Source organism: Microcaecilia unicolor, chromosome 3, assembly GCF_901765095.1.
Source record: "Microcaecilia unicolor chromosome 3, aMicUni1.1, whole genome shotgun sequence".
Taxonomy (NCBI): domain Eukaryota; kingdom Metazoa; phylum Chordata; class Amphibia; order Gymnophiona; family Siphonopidae; genus Microcaecilia; species Microcaecilia unicolor.
Genome location: NC_044033.1, coordinates 488,408,610 through 488,429,099, shown reverse-complemented (window position 1 = coordinate 488,429,099; position 20,490 = coordinate 488,408,610). Strand labels below are relative to the sequence as shown.

The 20,490-nt window shown below is 42.6% G+C and overlaps 1 protein-coding gene across 1 annotated transcript in view; it reads right to left on the bottom strand.

The window, feature by feature from the left end:
- Positions 1 to 12,167: 12,167 nt before the first annotated feature.
- BCKDHB (branched chain keto acid dehydrogenase E1 subunit beta) overlaps positions 12,168 to 20,490 on the bottom strand; it is a 551,902-nt gene continuing 543,579 nt past the window's right edge. The window contains exon 11 of the mRNA XM_030199070.1: positions 12,168 to 12,502. The gene's annotated coding sequence lies outside the window, so the exon portion shown is untranslated. The remainder of the gene's footprint in view (positions 12,503 to 20,490) is intronic.

Sequence of the window (20,490 nt, the reverse complement as noted above, 5' to 3'; positions counted from 1 at the left end):
TGACTCAGGCTGTCTAAGGGACTATTCTTAAGGGTGAGCGGCAGAGTTCTATAAACCCTCACACACAGCCGTTATACTGAATTATAATGTGAGTTTCAACCATATAGAGGAAACTATATAAAGTTTAATTTTCTGTGGGCTCTCACATCTGATCTCAGCTTTAACAACTTTAATTTAAGGAAATTAAAGAGGATACCACCCATACTGTCACACCAGACTGGAATGAATGTCTAGCGTCCTGTAAACTGTCAATATTAAATCTGGTACCAGAAGTTTCTAGGTGAATATTATTTTATGCATCACTGATGTGCCTTCATTTACAAGCTACTGGGAAAAAAAAGCCATTAGGAAGAGGCTATTTAAAGATTTGGCAAGAAAACGCATTAATGCTTTGACCTTGCATGGTCAGTATATGGTTTGCATCACTGTTTCTGTTTACCTTTTTTTAATTTTTAGTCATTTAGTGATTTTTAACTGATCTGGAAGACATCCATTTATGTAGCAGTTGCTTACTGTATGCAAGACAATTGCTTCCTTCATCAGACACTGTATCATGGTTGGGATTTAAATCCAAGTTAGGGTGGTGGACTCTGGTCCTGGGGAACTGAGTTCGATTCCCACTTCAGGCACAGGCAGCTCCTTGTGACTCTGGGCAAGTCACTTAACCCTTCATTGCCCCATGTAAGCCGCATTGAGCCTGCCATGAGTGGGAAAGCGCGGGGTACAAATGTAACAAAAAAAAACAAAAAACAAGGTCATTATCTTGTAACTGCTGACATGTCGAAGCCCTATGCTAAATAATAAAAGTCACCTTAGTGATGAGAAACAAACGAAGACTTTAAAGTTTCCCAGTAAGTAATTTCCATTATCAGTCATAAAGAGTTCTTTCCAGGAGATTCTGAGGAAGCAATTAAGCCTTCTGTTCATCCAGGGTTTTGATAACTGTTAAACAGATTAAAGTGTGTCAGAAATCGGTGATAAAAGGCATGTAAGCCTGCATATAAACCATTATCTAGGGTTAAGAAATGAAAATGACATCCAAAAAAACTTTTAATGTCTTAATACTGCAGGGGGTGTTACCACAGGGAGTCGAGAATGCACTGTCTAAACATATCTGAGAAAACTGATAATGTTTAAAGATTATTAAGACAAAATCAGCTTTGCTTTCTCTCACACTTTCTGAGGATTTGAAACTCGAAAAAAGGATTCGAAATGTATTTAAAATTTCAAATAGGGAGTCATCAAGGGCTTCAATAGTCTGAATTAAGTGCTAAATGAAAAAAAAAACAATTACCTATCATATCTGGGAGCTGTTACTTAAGTGTATAGTAACCAAACCACAGCAAAAGGAGTAGTGGATGGCACAATAATTTCCAGCCACAGGATAAATCTCCAGTCTTTATTGAGTAAAGCACCAAAGAAGGGACCCGACATGGGGCCTTGTTTCGGCAGGCAACCTGCCTGCCTCAGGGTCACACTATTTTTTGAAACAGAAGCACTATGTCTGTGGTGTCAGCTCTTTATATTGCAGGGATACTGTCACAAGGAAACAAGAAATGCCACCAACTCGGTTAGTTAAGCAACAAAATGCAAACGCTGCCAATGTTCCTTCATAGAGCCACGGTGGCGGCAGTGTTTGCATTTTGTTGCTTAACTAACCGAGGGCTAGATGCACTAAACTCCGCGGAAGAGCCCTTCCCTTACCGATCCCTTAGCGAATCGGTAAGGAAAGGGCATGCATGAAGGAAATCGCATGCAAATGAGCTGCTCGCTGTTAGCTCATTTGCACACGATTTCCTTCCTTCCAGTTGGCCAACTGAGCATGTGCATAGCAGCCAATCGTTATGTTGGTTGCTCTGTATGCCAAAGACGTCCTTCACAAAATAAAAGGACGTCCCTGAAGAGCACTGAACGTTTTCCTTCAGCTTCTGTGATGGGCGTCCTTCTCCAACGTGTTTTTCTTACGTGCCTGAAATGACCACAGCCATGGAGGTTCTCTCAACATTCTCTCGTCCCCTCCAAGGTTGTTTTCAGCTTGCGCCCCTCCCCCCCCAGGATCGGGACGTGCGAGGATGTCCAAAACTATTTGGATGTCCCTCCCTCCAGGTCTCTCTCAGCAAATCACAGCGCATTTAGCTGTCACCGGTATCAGCTAAACGCGCTGTGATTGGCTGAGAGAGACCTGGAGGGAGGGACGTCCAAATAGTTTTGATTTGGAGGTCCTCGCAGGTCCCAATCCTGGTGGGGGGGGATGCAAGCTGAAAACAACCTTGGAGGGGACAAGGAAAATGTTGATAACCTCCATGGCTGTGGTCATTTCAGGCACGTAAGAAAAATACGTCGGAGGACGCTGGTCAGGGACGATTGGGTAGAGTGGGTGGTGCAGGGGCTCTGGGGAGGCTTTAAATGATTTTGCCTTTGATTTTGTAGGGAGCTCCCTACTGTGACTGCAGAAAAATGCCTGGGGGGAAGGGTTTTGCCAGGTTCTTCAAGCCTGGATTGGCCACTGTCGGAGACAGGCTGCTGGGCTTGATGGACCCTTGGTCTTTTCACTTGTAACCACTTGTAACCTCTCGCTTCTACCTCTCCTCCTCTCCTCTTCCTCTACACATTAATTGATTTGCTTGCTTTATATTTTGTCTATTAGATTGTAAGCTCTTTCAGCAGGGACTGTCTTCTATGTTTGTGCAGCGCTGCGTACGCTTTGTAGCGCTATATAAATACTAAATAGTAGTAGTAGTAGTAGTATGGCGGTGCTTATGTGCTTATAATAATCCACATAGTGAAATGGAGTATTATTAAAATGGTTCCATAGTCAGAAAGAACTATAAACAAAAAATATACAGAAACACAAGAAATGTTACTTACTAACTTCTACTAATTTTAAATGGTTACAATGGAGTGGAGAAGTAGCCTAGTGGTTAGTGCAGTGGACTTTGATCCTGGGGAACTGAGATCAATTCCTACTGCAGCTCCTTGTGACTCTGGGCAAGTCACTTAACCCTTCCTTACCCCTGGTACAAAATAAGTACCTGAATATATGTAAACAGTGTTGAATGTAATTGCAAAAAGAAACTCAGAAAGGTGGTATATCAAGTCCCATTTCCATTTCCCTATTTGAGATTCAACATGGAATGTTGCTGTTGCTACTATTTGAGATTCTGGAATGTTGCTACTATTTGAGATTCTACATGGAATGTTGTTATTCCACTAGCAACATTCCATGTAGAAGCCTGCCCTTGCAGATGAGCAACACGGCCGCGCAGGCTTCTGTTTCTGTGAGTCTGACATCCTGCACGTACGTGCAGGATGTCAGACTCACAGAAACAGAAGCCTGCGCAGCCGCATTGCTGATCTGCAAGGGCAGGCTTCTACATGGAATGTTGCATGTGGAGGAGTAGCCTAGTGGTTAGTGCAGTGGACTTTGATCCTGGGGAACTGAGCTCCATTCCCACTGCAGCTCCTTGTGACTCTGGGCAAGTCACTTAACCGTTCCTTGCCCCAGGTACAAAATAAGTACCTGAATATATGTAAACAGTGTTGAATGTAATTGCAAAAAAAAACTCAGAAAGGTGGTATATCAAGTCCCATTTCCATTTCCCTATTTGAGATTCAACATGGAATGTTGCTGTTGCTACTATTTGAGATTCTGGAATGTTGCTACTATTTGAGATTCTACATGGAATGTTGCTATTCCACTAGCAACATTCCATGTAGAAGCCTGCCCTTGCAGATGAGCAACACGGCCGCGCAGGCTTCTGTTTCTGTGAGTCTGACATCCTGCACGTACGTGCAGGACGTCAGACTCACAGAAACAGAAGCCTGCGCGGCCGCATTGCTGATCTGCAAGGGGCAGGCTTCTACATGGAATGTAGCTAGTGGAGGATTAGCCTAGTGGTTAGTGCAGTGGACTTTGATCCTGGGGAACTGAGATCAATTCCCACTGCAGCTCCTTGTGACTCTGGGCAAGTCACTTAACCGTTCCTTGCCCCAGGTACAAAATAAGTACCTGAATATATGTAAACTGCTTTGAATGTAGTTGCAAAAAAAACCTCAGAAAGGTGGTATATCAAGTCCCATTTCCCTTAATCAACTTAAAAATCATCAATTTCAATGGTCCCAAACTAATAATATTTATTGGAAGTTAGGAAATAATACACAGCTAACATTACAATCCAACAAATGTTGGCTACAACATATAACACCACAGCTCCATAATGAATATTCCAACAGAAGTCTTTATTTTCTTAACTTAAAAATTAAACAGGCTAACCTCCAAAAGCTGTGTGCATAAAACAACTTAAGATCTAACAGTAATAAAAATCAAAACCTAGTCTACTTCTGCAAATGCTCTGACATAGTCAAGCTTCAAGCCAAAAGATTTTGTTTCAAAAACAATTGTGTTGCTTTATTTTTAGAGTTCCAGATAAACTGTCACTACAGTGATGGATGATACCTTACCTGAATCTTGTTTATAGATACAATTCATAGATTTTATCTCATATCGACTTTATATGGTGCTACATAAAACCCAGAAAACCAAAACAAATAAATGCTCTTTGAGCCATCACACTTTTTTTTTTTGTTACATTTGTACCCTGCGCTTTCCCACTCATGGCAGGCTCAATGCAGCTTACATGGGGCAACGGAGGGTTAAGTGACTTGCTCAGAGTCACAAGGAGCTGCCTGTGCCAGGAATTGAACTCAGTTCCTCAGGACCAAAGTCCACCACCCTAACCACTAGGCCACTCCTCCATGCCCACTCATAAGTACATAAGTACATAAGTACATAAGTAGTGCCATACTGGGAAAGACCAAAGGTCCATCTAGCCCAGCATCCTGTCACCGACAGTGGCCAATCCAGGTCAAGGGCACCTGGCACGCTCCCCAAACGTAAAAACATTCCAGACAAGTTGTACCTAAAAATGAGGAATTTTTCCAGTCCATTTAATAGCGGTCTATGGACTTGTCCTTTAGGAATCTATCTAACCCCTTTTTAAACTCCGTCAAGCTAACCGCCCGTACCACGTTCTCCGGCAATGAATTCCAGAGTCTAATTACACGTTGGGTGAAGAAAAATTTTCTCCGATTCGTTTTAAATTTACCACACTGTAGCTTCAACTCATGCCCTCTAGTCCTAGTATTTTTGGATAGCGTGAACAGTCGCTTCACATCCACCCGATCCATTCCACTCATTATTTTATACACTTCTATCATATCTCCCCTCAGCCGTCTCTTCTCCAAGCTGAAAAGCCCTAGCCTTCTCAGCCTCTCTTCATAGGAAAGTCGTCCCATCCCCACTATCATTTTCGTCGCCCTTCGCTGTACCTTTTCCAATTCTACTATATCTTTTTTGAGATACGGAGACCAGTACTGAACACAATACTCCAGGTGCGGTCGCACCATGGAGCGATACAACGGCATTATAACATCCGCACACCTGGACTCCATACCCTTCTTAATAACACCCAACATTCTATTCGCTTTCCTAGCCGCAGCAGCACACTGAGCAGAAGGTTTCAGCGTATCATCGACGACGACACCCAGATCCCTTTCTTGATCCGTAACTCCTAACGCGGAACCTTGCAAGACGTAGCTATAATTCGGGTTCCTCTTACCCACATGCATCACTTTGCACTTGTCAACATTGAACTTCATCTGCCACTTGCACGCCCATTCTCCCAGTCTCGCAAGGTCCTCCTGTAATCGTTCACATTCCTCCTGCGACTTGACGACCCTGAATAATTTTGTGTCATCGGCGAATTTAATTACCTCACTAGTTATTCCCATCTCTAGGTCATTTATAAATACATTAAAAAGCAACGGACCCAGCACAGACCCCTGCGGGACCCCACTAACTACCCTCCTCCACTGAGAATACTGGCCACGCAATCCTACTCTCTGCTTCCTATCTTTCAACCAGTTCTTAATCCATAATAATACCCTACCTCCGATTCCATGACTCTGCAATTTCTTCAGGAGTCTTTCGTGCGGCACTTTGTCAAACGCCTTTGTCAAACGTTTTATTTATTTATTTGTTGCATTTGTATCTCACATTTTCCCACCTATTTGCAGGCTCAAGGTGGCTTACATTATGCCATAATGGCGATCGCCATTTCCGGAATGAGAAATACAAAGTGGTATTGCATTAAAATTCATAAGTGACAGAGTAAATTAAGCAGTCAAGTATAGGGAGTTCATTTCCGGAATAAGAATAAAGTGGTATTGCGTTAAAAGTTCATTAGTGACAAAGTAAATGAAGCAGTCAAGTATAGAGAGTTCGGTTTTGTCCAGTTCTGGTATAAGTTTCATTGTCTGGTATTTAGGATGGCTCATTGTGGTATGCCTTTTTAAATAGGTTGGTTTTTAGTGATGTTTGGAAGTTTGTTAGATCGTGCATTGTTTTTATGACGTTTGGTAGAGCATTCCATAGTTGCTTCCTAAAGGAAAAGTCCATAGACCGTTATTAAATGAACTTGGGGAAAATCCACTATTTCTGGGATAAGCAGTATAAAATGTTTTGTAAATTTTTGGGATCTTGCCTGGTATTTGTGACCTGGATTGGCCACTGTTGGAAAAAGGATGCTGGGCTCGATAGACCTTTGGTCTTTCCCAGTATGGCAATACTTATGTACTTATGCATGCTTATGTAGGAGAAGCTGGATGCATATGTTGATTTGTATTTTAGCCCTTTGCAGCTGGGGTAGTGGAGATTCAGGAATGTGCATGCTGACCTTTTTGTGTTCCTGGCTGGTAAGTCTATGAGGTCTGACATGTAGAATGGTGCCTCGCCGTGAATGATTTTGTGAACCAGGGTGCAAATTTTGAACGCAATATGTTCTTTAAGTGGGAGCCAGTATAGTTTTTCTCTTAGGTGTTTGGCACTTTCGTATTTTGTTTTTCCAAATACGAGTCTGGCTGCTGTGTTTTGGGCAGTTTGGAGTTTCTTAATGATTTGTTCTTTGCATCCGGCATAGATTGCATTGCAGTAATCTAGCTGGCTTAGCACCATTGATTGTACCAGGTTGCGGAATATTTCCCTTGGGAAGAAAGGTTTTACTCTTTTGAGTTTCCACATTGAGTGGAACATTTTCTTTGTTGTATTTTTCGCATGGCTTTCTAGTGTGAGATTTCGGTCAATTGTAACTCCGAGAATTTTCAGGCTATCTGAAACAGGAAGGGTGTAGTCTGGGGTGTTTATAGTGGTGGGTTTGTCCGTGTTATATTATGATGAGAGGATGAGACATTTTGTTTTTTCTGTGTTGAGTTTTACTTGTAATGCATCCGCCCATGAATTCATGATTTGGAGGTTGTGTTTGATTTCATTTGTGATTTCTGTTAGATCATGTTTGAACGGGATGTAGAACGTGACGTCGTCTGCGTAGATGTAAGGATTAAGGCCTTGGTTGGATAGCGATTTGGCTAGAGGTGTCATCATTAGGTTGAAAAGGGTTGGTGAAAGCGGTGATCCTTGGGGTACTCCACATTCTGGTTTCCATGGTGATGATGTATTCGAATCTGATATCACTTGGTATGTTCTTGCCTTTGATCCAATTAAGTACGCTTCCTCCAATCCTGAAGTATTCTAAGATCTTTAATAGTATGTTATGGTTTACCATGTCAAACGCGCTGGACATGCCGAATTGTAGGAGAAGTACACTGTTGCCAGTTGCAATTGATTATATTATTTTTTGTCACTCTTAGGGCCCTCTTTTACTAAACCGCATTAGCAATTCCCAGTGCAGCAAAATGAGAGGTAGCCCATATGAACTGAATGGACTTCCTCTCATTTGCTGCACGGGAAATCGCTAGTGCAGTTTAGTAAAAGAAACCCTAAATCTCACCCTACACAGTATATATTTTAATGGAACTGCCAATAAAAATGGATCATGCCTCAGAGAAAGAGAATGAACTATATCATCTCTCTTGATGATATCAAACTTCTATAAATATTTATTGCATTTGTATCGTACATTTTCCCACCTATTTGCAGGCTCAATGTGGCTTACAGAGTTTGGTTATGACATAATCATTCTGTGATGTCAGTTACAATTAGTAGTGTTCAAAGATTATGTAATGGAAAAAAGAAGGAAGTTGTTAGGCAAGGTTGAAGGTGGACTGTGATAACTGTGTGGATTGGTGAGGTAATTTTTGTAATGCTATGGCTTCTCTTTGTAGGCCTTCTGGAAGAGATGTGTCTTCAGGGATTTGCGGAAGTTGGTTATTTCGTAAATAGCTTTCAGTGTTGTGGGTAATGCATTCCACAGCTGCGTGCTCATGTAAGAGAAGGTGGTGGTGTGTATCAGCTTGTATTTTAGTCCTTTGCAGCTGGGGAAGTGCAGATTGAGGAATTGGCGGGATGATCTTATGGTGTTTCTGGGAGGCAAATCCACAAGGTTTAGCATGTATATTGGGGCGTCTGCGTGGATGATTTTGTGTACTATTGTGCAGATCTTGAATGCGACGCATTCCTTGAGAGGGAGACAGTGGAGTTTCTCTCTTAGGGGTTTTGCACTTTCATATTTAGTTTTTCCAAATATGAGTCTGGCGGTGGTATTTTATATAAAGTAGTTCTGAGAGAACAGGACATTCCTCTCGGTAAGTGAACATTATTTTGCTCTGTGCTTTGGTAATTTAAAGATTGGGATAAAAGAAAAACTGTAGGTTTATTGATAAAGACATTTTGAATTAAAAAAAACAAACAAACTTGATTTATTAACTAGTTTTCACAGTTTAAACCCCCTTTCCCCATAGTTCTGTCAGAGGTAGAAACGTAACTGTCACAGCCTACAGTTAACAGATAGCCTCTAGAAGGCACAGCAGGGCTTACGTCAGTCCTCTATTCTGACCACCCTCCTCAACTCCTACCCACCTCTAGCACATCTCTTCATTTATAGTCTTAATTTATAGTTCATTATTTTAATTAACAAAAGGGGAATTTTCATTATATAATTTTTATTAGATTTCATTACTTGCTGAGAAGCAAACACTAAATAAATCACACAATATACCATATAATATTAAGGCTCTTTATATTAGACTAATATCCCTAGTACCTAATTAATTAAACAACTCAATAATACTAAAATGCAGACAGCAGTTCAGTAGTGAGAGGACTGCTATCCAGTCTTTGCACAGAGTGTCACATGTATGATTATCTCCCAGTTGGCGAGAGGTTATATTTGTGTGCTCAATGCAAATAGCTCCTAGCTCTCAGAGAATGAGTCTGTTCTTGAGGCTAGAGTAGCAGACTTGGAAGAGCTGAGACACAGAGGTACATAGGGAAAACTTACAGGGATGCTGTAGAGAAATCCAACCTCCAGTCTGGTAGCCCCTGTGCTGCCTTGGGGGAGGGAGTTCTCTTAAAAGGAGCATTACCCTGGTGAAGTAGGAAATAATCCAGTAGTCAGGAACTGCCCACCAGGGGATGCAATATCCTCTCGCATCGAGGATGTGTCTTTGGAGGATTCTACCCAGGAGGAAGGGTTGGGACAGCTGATGTAGTTGGTGATTTGATCATTAGGCATGTAGATAGCTGGGTGGCTGGTGGACATGAGGATCGCCTGGTCGCTTGCCTGCCTGGTGCGAAGTTGGCAGACCTCCCATGTCACTTAGATAAGAATTTTAGATAGTGCTGGGGAGGAGCCTTCGTAATTGTGGGTACTAATAACATAGGAAAATGTGGGAGAGAGGTTCTGGAAGCCAAATTTAGGCTCTTACATAGAAAACTGGAATCCAGAACCTCCAGGGTAGCATTTTCAGAAGTGCTCCCTGTTCCATGTGCAGGACCCAAGAGACAGAAAGAGCTCTGTAATCTCAATGTATGGATTAGACTACAGTGGAGGTAAGAGGCTTTAAGATTTGTTAAGAACTGGGCAACACTCTGGGGAAGGGGGAACCTTTTCCAGAAAGGTGGGCTACACCCTAACCAGGGTGGAACCAGGCTGCTGGCATCAATATTTAAAAAGGAGATAGAGTACCTTTTAAACTAGAAACTGGGGGAAGGCTGACAGTCGCTTAAAAGTGCATGGTTTGGAACAAGGTATCTTTAAATGAATCACCAATATAGGGAAGATAGGACATCCTAATAGCGAGGTTGCATTAAAGACCATAGTAGACCAGGGGGCTCATTTTCAAAACGGAAAAATGTCCAGAAGTGGCACAAAATGGCATTTGGACATACCCCCCCCCCCCCCCCCAACATCCAAATTGCTATTTTTGAAACACATTTTAAAGATGTTTTTCTATGCAGTTTGTCTAAAGTGCATCCAAATCACAAAGGGGTGTGTGGGGGGCATGTTGGAGGCCGGGATTTGGGTGTTTTCTGCCATGATGAAACAAAGCAAAAATGTTCAAGCTAAAACCTAGATATTTTAGGCTAAATCTGTTTTAATAATGACTAAGTCACGAAAAGGTGCCCCAAATGACCACTGGAGGGATTAAGGCATAAACTCCCCTTACCCTCCCCCCCCCCCCCCCCCCCCCCCCCAGTGGTCACTAACCCTCTCCCAAAGATGTAAAAGAATCTATACATGCCAAAAGAATAGTGTGACCTGCAGGGCTCTCCTGTGAAGAAACAGCAGGACGAGGAATATAGTAAATAAAACCTTTATTCTTCAGGACCCGACACAGCACTGTGTTTTGGCGTAAAGCCTACATCAGGGGTTTGTACACAAAATCACTGAAGAGTATAGGAAATTGTAATCACTGAAAAACAGTCTCCACAGTAAAGCACAGGGTCTTCATTTCCTTTTACACTGTAATCAGGTTAGAGCGCCAGCAGTAGCCCAAACTAAAGCATAAACATCTCCGTATTTACTACAATCCCACAGCTTTCCTCTTCAGTGACCCTGCTGGTCACACTACTCCGCTGATATTTGTTGACATAGTGGAATACGGTCCTCCGCTTTTGCGGTGTTGCTCCCAAGAATCTGAACATACCAGGCACTATGACAGCTTCAGATATTATGGCGAGTCCTAAGGCACAGGCAGCTCCTTGTGACTCTGGGCAAGTCACTTAACCCTCCATTGCCCCATGTAAGCCGCATTGAGCCTGCCATAAGTGGGAAAGCGCGGGGTACAAATGTAACAAAAATAAAAAAATAAAATTAGAGAAGCAAGCAAGTCCCTGGAGTAGCCTAGTGGTCGATGCAGTGCACTGTAGAGAAGGTGATCCAGGCTCATAATCCACTCTGTTACACTTGTGGTAGAAAGTGTGAGACCTCCCACACCCACCAAAAACCTATGGTACCCTACTGTACACCACTACAATAGCCCTTATGCCTTCAATTTCACCTATATGTGGGTACAGTAGGTTTTTGGTGGGTTTTGAAGGGCTCACCTTACAAAATAAGGGGGTAATGGTGACATATGTACATGGGACCTTTTATGTGAAGTCCACTGCAGTGCCCCCTAGGGTGCCCCACTACTCTGCTAGGATGTCTGTGTGGGCAATCTAATACGCTGGCTTCCCCTACATCCCACTGACTTGATTTTGTGTATTTTCACTTGAACTTTTCTATTTTTGAAAATGGTCCAAAAAGATAGACACACTGAGCACAACGTTGACTAGGAAATGGCCATTTTTGAAAAAATAGACAGCCGTTTTTCAGGTTCCAAAATGGCTATGTTCACTACTGGTTTTTTGAACATTTTCTGCAAAATGTCCAAAGTTGGATTTAGACATCATATTGAAAATTCCCTTCCAGGTGCCTTTAAATAAAGAGCAGACAGATTTTAAAGATTGCAAATGATCACAGTCAACTGCTGAGCAAGTTATAAATTGGAATAACAAGCAAGGTTTAAATATGGCTTGGATAATTTACTGAAAGAAATGCCCACAAGCCATTATTAAAATGGACTAGGGAAAATCCACTGCTTATTTCCAAATCTCTATTACTTTTTTTGGGATCTTGCCAGGTAATTGTGACCTGGATTGGCTATTGTTGGAAACGGGATACTGGGCTTGATGGACCTTCGGTCTGCAGCAGTATGGCAACACTTTTGCTCTTATTTTCTCATGTTTAACTCAATTATAGAAACTGGAACTATGAAGACATCTTCTTTGACTTATAACTAATTATCAGGAGGAAAAGTAGCAACTTCTGTTTTATTGTATTTAGAATTTGCAGGTTAAATAGCAAAAAGAACAAGTCAGTATTGAAAACTTGAGTGCCATATGTTTTATTGAAATAAATGTTATTTTTATTCTCTACCTAATGAAGAGGCTGAATGTTGGAAACCAGAAAATGTCTAAAAAAATGTTCAGATAACATGACACTTTTAAACTATAAATATGGAATATGTAACTAAAAAGTTCTTGTTCATCAATTATTCATTTCTTTCTCAGACGGGATCCCAAGCATTGTACAGTTGCGTGTGCTGAACAAACAGAAAGACTGGCTTTAAGAAAGGTATCTATGGTGTCATATCCAGAAGAGAGAGATTTCAGTGAATGTTGACATGAAAAGTTTCGGTACTTCATCACCTTTTCCCCCAAGCACTGTAAGACAAATAATAAAGTTCATCAGTGGCATTTCAGATAAACGTTTTCATTGCAACATCTCTTTTTCATGCATCACTATAAGCACTTCCTTGGAAAGATGATTTCACAGATGTGAAATAATAATCCTCATTCACAGATGTGTAAATTGTAATTAAAAATAAACTATTTTCATCTAATGAGAGACATCTTCATATACCCTAATCTGCAGCTACCCTTATTATAGGGCTAGTTAATTTACTTCATTGAAAAGAGATATAAGATACAAAAGATGATAGGAGCAATTATCCAGAACTCCCAGCTACTTGCCTCATCACTACTATCAAATGAAATAAAAGAAGTTAAATACTAGTATGAACACTTAGGGACAGTTATTCCACAGCACTTATTCGTATAGCACTGAAGGACCCTTTTACCAAGCTGCGGGAAAAAGGGCCCTGCGCTGGTGGAGGGGGTCATTTTTCCCATGCGCCAGGGCCCTCTATATCGCATGGCACAGATGACCATGTGGTAAGAGAACTCTTACAGCATGGCCATATGACGAGGAGCCCTTACCGCCACCTACTGAGGTGGCAATAAGGGCTCCCGCGCTAACCCGGAGGATTATCATCGGGTTATCGCCACTCAAGCCATTTCCAGGGGTTTTCTTTTTTCCCCAGAAATAGAGCGCCCTCAGGAAGGGGCTACCGCTGGCAGATGCGTTAGGCTAGCAGTAGTCCTGAAAGAGACTGTAAAAGGGCCACTGAATTCTGTATGTGGCGCTGAAAAAAAATAGCGCTCAGAGTTGGGCTCTATTTATAGAATATCATTTGGTGCCGGGATCTAACATTTGCAACAACTAAAACCTGGTGTAAATTCTCGTGCCTATGTACTTTTGCCAGTCAATCGCAGTCCTTCTCCAGGATTTTCTTCAGTGAAAACAGAACAAAAGTATCTATTTAGCAAATTTGCTTTTTCTTCATCATTATCTACATAGCGGTTCACAGCATCTTTCAGTCTCACAATTCCCTTTTTAGTCATTTTCCTTTCACTAATATACCTGAAGAAAGTTTGGTCACCCCTTACCCTTCTAGCCATTTGTTCTTCTGCTTGCGCTTTCCCCAAACGTATCTCTCTCTCTTGGCTTCTTTCAGTTTCATCCGGTATTCCTCTCCGTGTTCCTCTTCTTGAGTTTTTCTGTATTTCTGGAACGCCAACTCTTTAGCCTTTATTTTCTCAGCCACTTGCTTGGAGAACCATATCGGTTTCCTTTTTCTCTTGCTTTTATGAACTCTCCTTACATAAAGGTTTGTGGCCCTATTTATAGTTTCTTTCAGCCTGGACCACTGCCCTTCCACTTGTCTTACACGCGATTCTTACACGCTGCTGGTGACCCTTTGAACAGGCGCAGAAGAAGAGGGAAGGCTTCTGGGTCAGCCAGCAGCAGTGATTCTTACATGTTGCCGGCGACCCTTTGAATGGGAGCTCTGGCTTTGACAAGAGTGCACTACTGCTGGGTGGGCCCATCAGCCATGGCTACGCCCCTGGTTGCTATTAAGACTTGGCTTTTTAGGCAGGCCTTTGGTGACCAGCAGTGAGAGCTGTGTCTCAAATCCCTACTCCCCTCTTTTTTTCTCTTCAGCTATCTTCTCCTTTAGGTTTATGATGAGGTTGTATGATGTGTTCTTTGTTTTTCTATCAGAATAATATAGTCACATAGTAACACAGAAAATGACGGCAGATAAAGACCTATACGGTCTGAATAATATAGTAACATAGAAAATGATGGCAGATAAAGACCTGCCCAACAAAAGAAACTCATTTTAGATGGTATGTGCAGTGGCGTAGGAAGGCGGGGGCGGTGGGGCGGTCCGCCCCGGGTGCACGCGCTGGAGGGGGTGTCGGCTCGCTGGTTCCCTGCTCTTTCTGCCCCGGAACAGGTTACTTCCTGTTCCGGAGCAGAGAAAGCAGGGAAGCAGCAGAGCCGATGCAGCTCCCAGTGACGTGCACTGGGGGCGGATCGGCCCTCCCGCCTGCCCCCCGCTGAAAGGTAGGGTGCGTTTCGGGGGGCGCTCCGGAGGGGGGGGGGCGCCTTGCCCTGCACCTGGAGGGGGCGCAGCGGCGACCCGCCCCGGGTGTCAGGCACCCTCGCTACGGCACTGGGTATGTGATACTTTATATGTATACCCAAATTTGATTTGTCCTTGCCATTTTCAGGGCACAGACTAAAATTCTGCCCAGCACTGTTCTTATACTAAAAGTTCTGAAGTTAACATCAAAGCCCCTTAAAATTTACACTCCAGCTCATCCATATCTATTCAGTCACGATCAGGGCACAGACTGTACAAGCCTGCCCAGCACTGGTTTTGCTTCCCAATTACCGGTGTTGCCACCCGTTCTCTGCTAAGATTCCGTGGATCCATTCCTTCTAAACAGGATTGCTTTGTGTCTATGTCAACACGTGTTTGAATTCCGTTACCGTTTTTATCTCCACCACTTTCCGCGGGAGGGCATTCCATGTATCGACCACCCTCTCCATGGAAAAATACTTCCTAACATTACTCCTGAGTCTGCCCCCCTTCAACCTCAATTCATGAATGGAGTTCTTTTCTATCTGTATTTTAGACTGTAAATCGCTTAGTTCTGTTCTCAGCCATAGCGGTATAGTAAACATGAATAAAGAATAGTGTAACAAGTGGTAACTGCAAAACCTTAATGCACTTTAGTAAATAGGGTTATTGATGTGGACACTGAGAGCATGCTCTTGAAAATTTACAACTACTTCCACATCTACACCATCTTGATCGAGCTCACAAAAGAATACTGAGAATTTGAAGATGTTGAATACAGAAAACTGCTCTGTCACAGCAAGACACACTGGCTGCCCTGGTTTCCTGGAATTACAGGCCTACTTCAAATATTGCCAGCTGTAAAGTTTTTCTTCTTGTCCCAAGGCAAACCCCATACTCTGTTCAAGACCTTTTCTGATGACAGCTTCAGTGAGATGAACCTCTTGAGCATTTTCTAGTCACACACTGAAGAAGTGGAACAGGAAAAGGATTCTCTTGTGGAAGTGAAGAAAACATTGAAATCAGTGCAAAATATGCTTCTTGATCACAAGATCCAGCATTTCTTTCTTTTTTTTTTTAATATCTTTATTGGCGAACAGAATGCATTACGGCACTAACCAGTACAACCAGGACAAATAGAAAGGAAATACAGTAAAATATAAACACATCCTCTGATACAAAAAAATACAGAGCCACAAATACATTTCATTCATTTTCTTTACTGTGAGTTATCCCCTACCCCCTTCTATCCCCATATCCGTAGGAAATCCCATGGCTACATCTGTAAACTTGAGTGCCAATGCTGAAGTGTGTGTGTGTGGGGGGGGGGGGGGGGGGCACTCTTCCACCCAGTTCTACAGTATTGCTTTCTTACCCAGTATGAGAGCCACAGAAATAAATTTCTGCTGGCACTCCATAACACAATGATTGGCTAAGTCAGAATCAATCCCCAGCAGTAATATTTTATAGGTTTACTCCAGTGAAACAGTGGCGTAGCCAAGGGTGGGCCCGGATGGGCCCAGGCCCGTCCACTTTGGGTTCAGGCCCACCCAATAGCAGCACACCTCTAATGTGGCTGGCAGGGATTCCCAAGCAGCCCCACCAGCCGAAAACTCCCAACTGTCCCTTCTGCATCCCTTTTAAATAGCAGATCTTTGCCTGTTACAAGCAGTGACTGATACATACTGTTCGCACCGGCCCTGCAGCCTTCCCTGTGATGTATTCCTGCTTATGCAGAAGCAGGAAGTTGCATCAGAGGGAAGGCTGTGGGGCCAACATGAGCACTGTGTATTAGTTGCTGCTCGTTGCCAGTGAAAATCTGCTATTTAAAAGGTATGCGGGGGAGGGGGATGTTTGAGAGACCATATGGCATGCAGGAGAGAGAGAGAGAGAGAGAGAGGCCAAATTACTTGTGGGACAAGGCAGAGTTCTGCCCACCCAAAATTGGGTGCCTGGCTACGCCCCTGCAGTGAAACACCCAAAAACATTCTCCAGGCTAGAGAATATGTCCAACCAAAAGTCACATAACTTCAGACATTCTATAAAATGATGAACTAAAGTTCCCTGGGCAATGTAACATTTGGTACATACATCATCTTCCCGCTGCCCCATTTGTTTCCCCTTGCGATGGATAATATAATCTCATGTAGTCTCACATTCGAGGTTACTCGAAAACCTGCCAAGAAACTGGATGACAACTCTTCCTCCGTGATATTTTCCTCAATGTGTGAAGCCCAGTCCTGTGCTAAACTAGAGAAGAAAGGGGAGGGCCTTTGCACTGGGAGTTTATTGTGCTTCACTGGCATGCTCATGAACAGCTTATTAAGGGTACTAAACATAGAAGCCTTCCCTGCCGCCGACTGCAGGGAGAGTCAATAGTGACAAAGCTGTAGATATTGAAAAAAACTGGAAGGCCCCATTGCTGCTGATACTGAGAGGAAGTGGGGCCAATACTCGATTTCCCATCTACAAATAAATCACTATATCTGCTGCACCCACCCTGAACCCAAGATTGAAACACCCATGTGCCCCTGCTTGCTGGGAAGTCTGGGTTATCCACTACTTCTATAAATGGGGAGGGGACCTTTGCCCCTGCTAGTTTGAGTCTCCACCAACCCTAAGCTTGAATACTGATTCTCACTGAGCTCTTGTGGACTACAGCCCTCCAGATGCGAAGTGAAAGGCCCTGGTATGAAGTTCATGGATCCAGCAAAGAAAAGCCACCACATTGTAGAGATTTATATCCGGTAGATTAACTTCCCCCTTGCGATGGTCCCTGACCAATTTATTGTAGCTTATGGGTGCCTGTCGAGTCCTCCAAATAAAGGAGCTACCTAGCCCCCTATAGATTGCTTCCTCTTTATGCATGATCCAAAGGGAAATCATCTGAAGAGGGTACAATATCTTTGGGAGAATAATCATTTTAACTAGTGCCACTCGACCTAAAAAGGAAATGGGCAATTCTGTCCATCTGAGAGTCAGTAGCAATGTTGAAGTCCCCTCCTAGAACTAATTGGTACTCTTGGAATGGGGCTAAAGTTACTAGTAAATGTGAGAACTTGTGAGAATATACATTAGGGGCATATAATAAGCATAAAGCAAGCTTCTTCCACTCAATTTCCCTAGCCCAAACCACATAACATAACATAATACATCATCAAAAACAGATCTAGAAATGACCCCTTTGGGATTTGGGTATTGCAATAAAAAAAAAAGCTAGTTTTCTGATAAGCCACAATGGCAATGAGGCATATTTTCAAAGCACTTTGGGAGGCTAAGTTCCATAGGTTTCTATGGAACATTGGGAGGCTAAGTGCTTTGAAAATGAGCCTCAATGTGACAAAATTATTAAACCTAGCAAATAGGCCGTAACCAAGCCATTCAAGATTGAAAAAGTTATAGTACAAAGTTTACGGTGATGTACCTGGCTATATGATAGAGCTCATCTCCCTACCGCTCCGGAATGCGTCCTGGCTCTCCCGCTCATATCTTACCCTTCACTATCCGAACTGCAATGGAGTCAAGTACAAGACTGCGTACACTACCTCCTTCTCTTTAATTGGGGCTCAGTTTTGGAACTCTTTGCCGAAGTCCATCAAAACCACTACAGATCATCTAACTTTCCTGAAATCACTGAAGACCATGTTATTCAGAAGTACCTACCCTGCGGGCTCTCCCAGTGACTCCACTGCTGGAACCACACCGACCTAAAGACATTTGGACATATCCCCCTTCCCTCACAGTTTGCTCTCTATCTCCATCCATTCTTATTCTTCCCCATTATCTCTTGTAGGTTTGCTGTATTAGTTTCATTTTACTACATTGGTGCCTGCCTCTGTGGTGCATTATAAGCCACATTGAGCCTGACATTGTTGGGAAACTGTGGGGTATAAATGATATAATAAATAAATAAATAAATATAATTTGTACCTTTACTGGCAACCAGTGTAGATTTCTCAGAAATGGTATGGCTGTCTCATATCTAGAAAAACCATACATCAAACTTGCGGCTGTTTCCAAAGACTTTCAGATATACCTAATAATGCTATGTTACAATAGTCCAATTGGGGTAGCAGCAAAGACTGAACCAAAAGTTTAAAGGCATCAAAATGTAACTTTGATCTAAGACGTTTAAGCCTTTTCATATTATAGAAACCTTTATACAATTTTGGCTCAGATGATGTTCAAATGTTAGATGTTCATTGAACATTATCCCTAAAATCTTAATTTGATTTTCCAGTTTAAATGTGATGCCATTTACATTTACAGTCGTCTTGACAAACAGCCTAAATTTGAAACCTAAGACAATAAATTTTTTTTCGTTATTTAATTTTAGCCAAAACAGGGATGTCCATTCATTAAGACACTCTGGGTCTTGAATGAATGTATGTAATGAGTATGGGAGTTTATTATGGATCAATATCGTTACACTCCATCGTCTACCACTGAAGAAGCAAAGGCTAGCTCTCCTACCCAATCTCTATGTAGTTTTGTATATTCCAGATTAGTAAAATGGGTTTCTTGCATCAAAAGAATGTCAAAGTTCAGCCGTTTACAGTAACTTAACATTTTTGTATGCTTCATGGGAGAATGTATGCCATCCACATTGAATGTAGCTAGACGAAGGCTACCCAGCATCTCGCCAGCAAAAGGCTAACTTCAACGTAGATGGCACAATGTGAAGCTGATCTGGAGCATTGCAAGCAGTCTCCCAGCTGAACCAACCCAGTGGAAGTACTAATGCCCCGGATTCCCTCAGACAGCAACCTCCCTCTTTTTCCGTTATCCCTCCCAGTCCCATTCCCTTCCCTGCCCCATCCCCCCCCCCCAGAATCACATTACTTTCCTAGCCATAGCCCTTTGCAAACACTCAAACTCCCCACATACAGCCATACCAAAATCGACAAAACACACATCCCCAAGGAAAATCGACAAAACACACATCCCCAAGGGTCACAGTCATCTTCCTTTGTCCACCCCAACAAATAGTCATTCCTAAACCACAGCCCCAGCCCGCATCCCCCCCAACCCCATCAGTAAATAAGTAACATGTTGGAATAACTATAACAAGGAACTCCTGATGCCACTCCAAAGAAAACTGGAACATGCCAGCCACCTTCCAGTTGAACAAAAAAAAGGAAAACTGCCCATGAAATTCTCATTTCGTGGCTTATGAGGTCCAAAAGTGTGATCCTCTTAGAAAAACACAATAGAAGCCAGCCAAGAGTATAGGCACTAGTGGGTGAAATGGTTCAGCAAGGGTCCCGGAAAGGCACTTAATCAAAGATGAAACTAGCAAGGGATTTTGTCACTAGGCCAGGTCTGTGCTCTGCTACATGCATTTTAGTTTTGTGCTCTCAATGATGTTGCCTTAGGGAACGCCAATATAAACGAAACAGGAACCCTCGCAGTCTCACAAACAAAACAAACACAGTGAAGGTGACAAAAAAGGGGGGTATATGATGTCTTATAGTAAATAGTTTTACTAAAACATCCAAGACTCAACACAAGTCGTGTTTTGGCCCAAATGGCCTGCTTCAGGAGTCTTCTCGCAGATGTCTAAACTGCTAAACTACTAAGGCAAATAAACAAATTGCATTGACAAAAACATCTAAAGAAACTTGTTGCAACTCTTTTGCAGCCAAACGCCAATGCATAATCGCTCAGAAATACAAAGGGAAGCCATGAGCCAGTATCTATTAACTGAGTCACTACTATTTCTGGTCCTGTCAAGGGCCCAAGGACCTTATATCCCGCCCAGCCAAAGGTCACTAAGTTCGCAGTCAGTTAATTATCTTGCAAAGGTAAACTATGTAGAAGCTATAAATCCCCTGCACCATCATGTCCCTCATAAGTCCAGTTGCCGAGGAAAGGAGACCAGCCACAAAGGCCTCAAGTTCCTCTGCTGTGCTCAAAGTCACTGTGTGATTGTCTAAAATA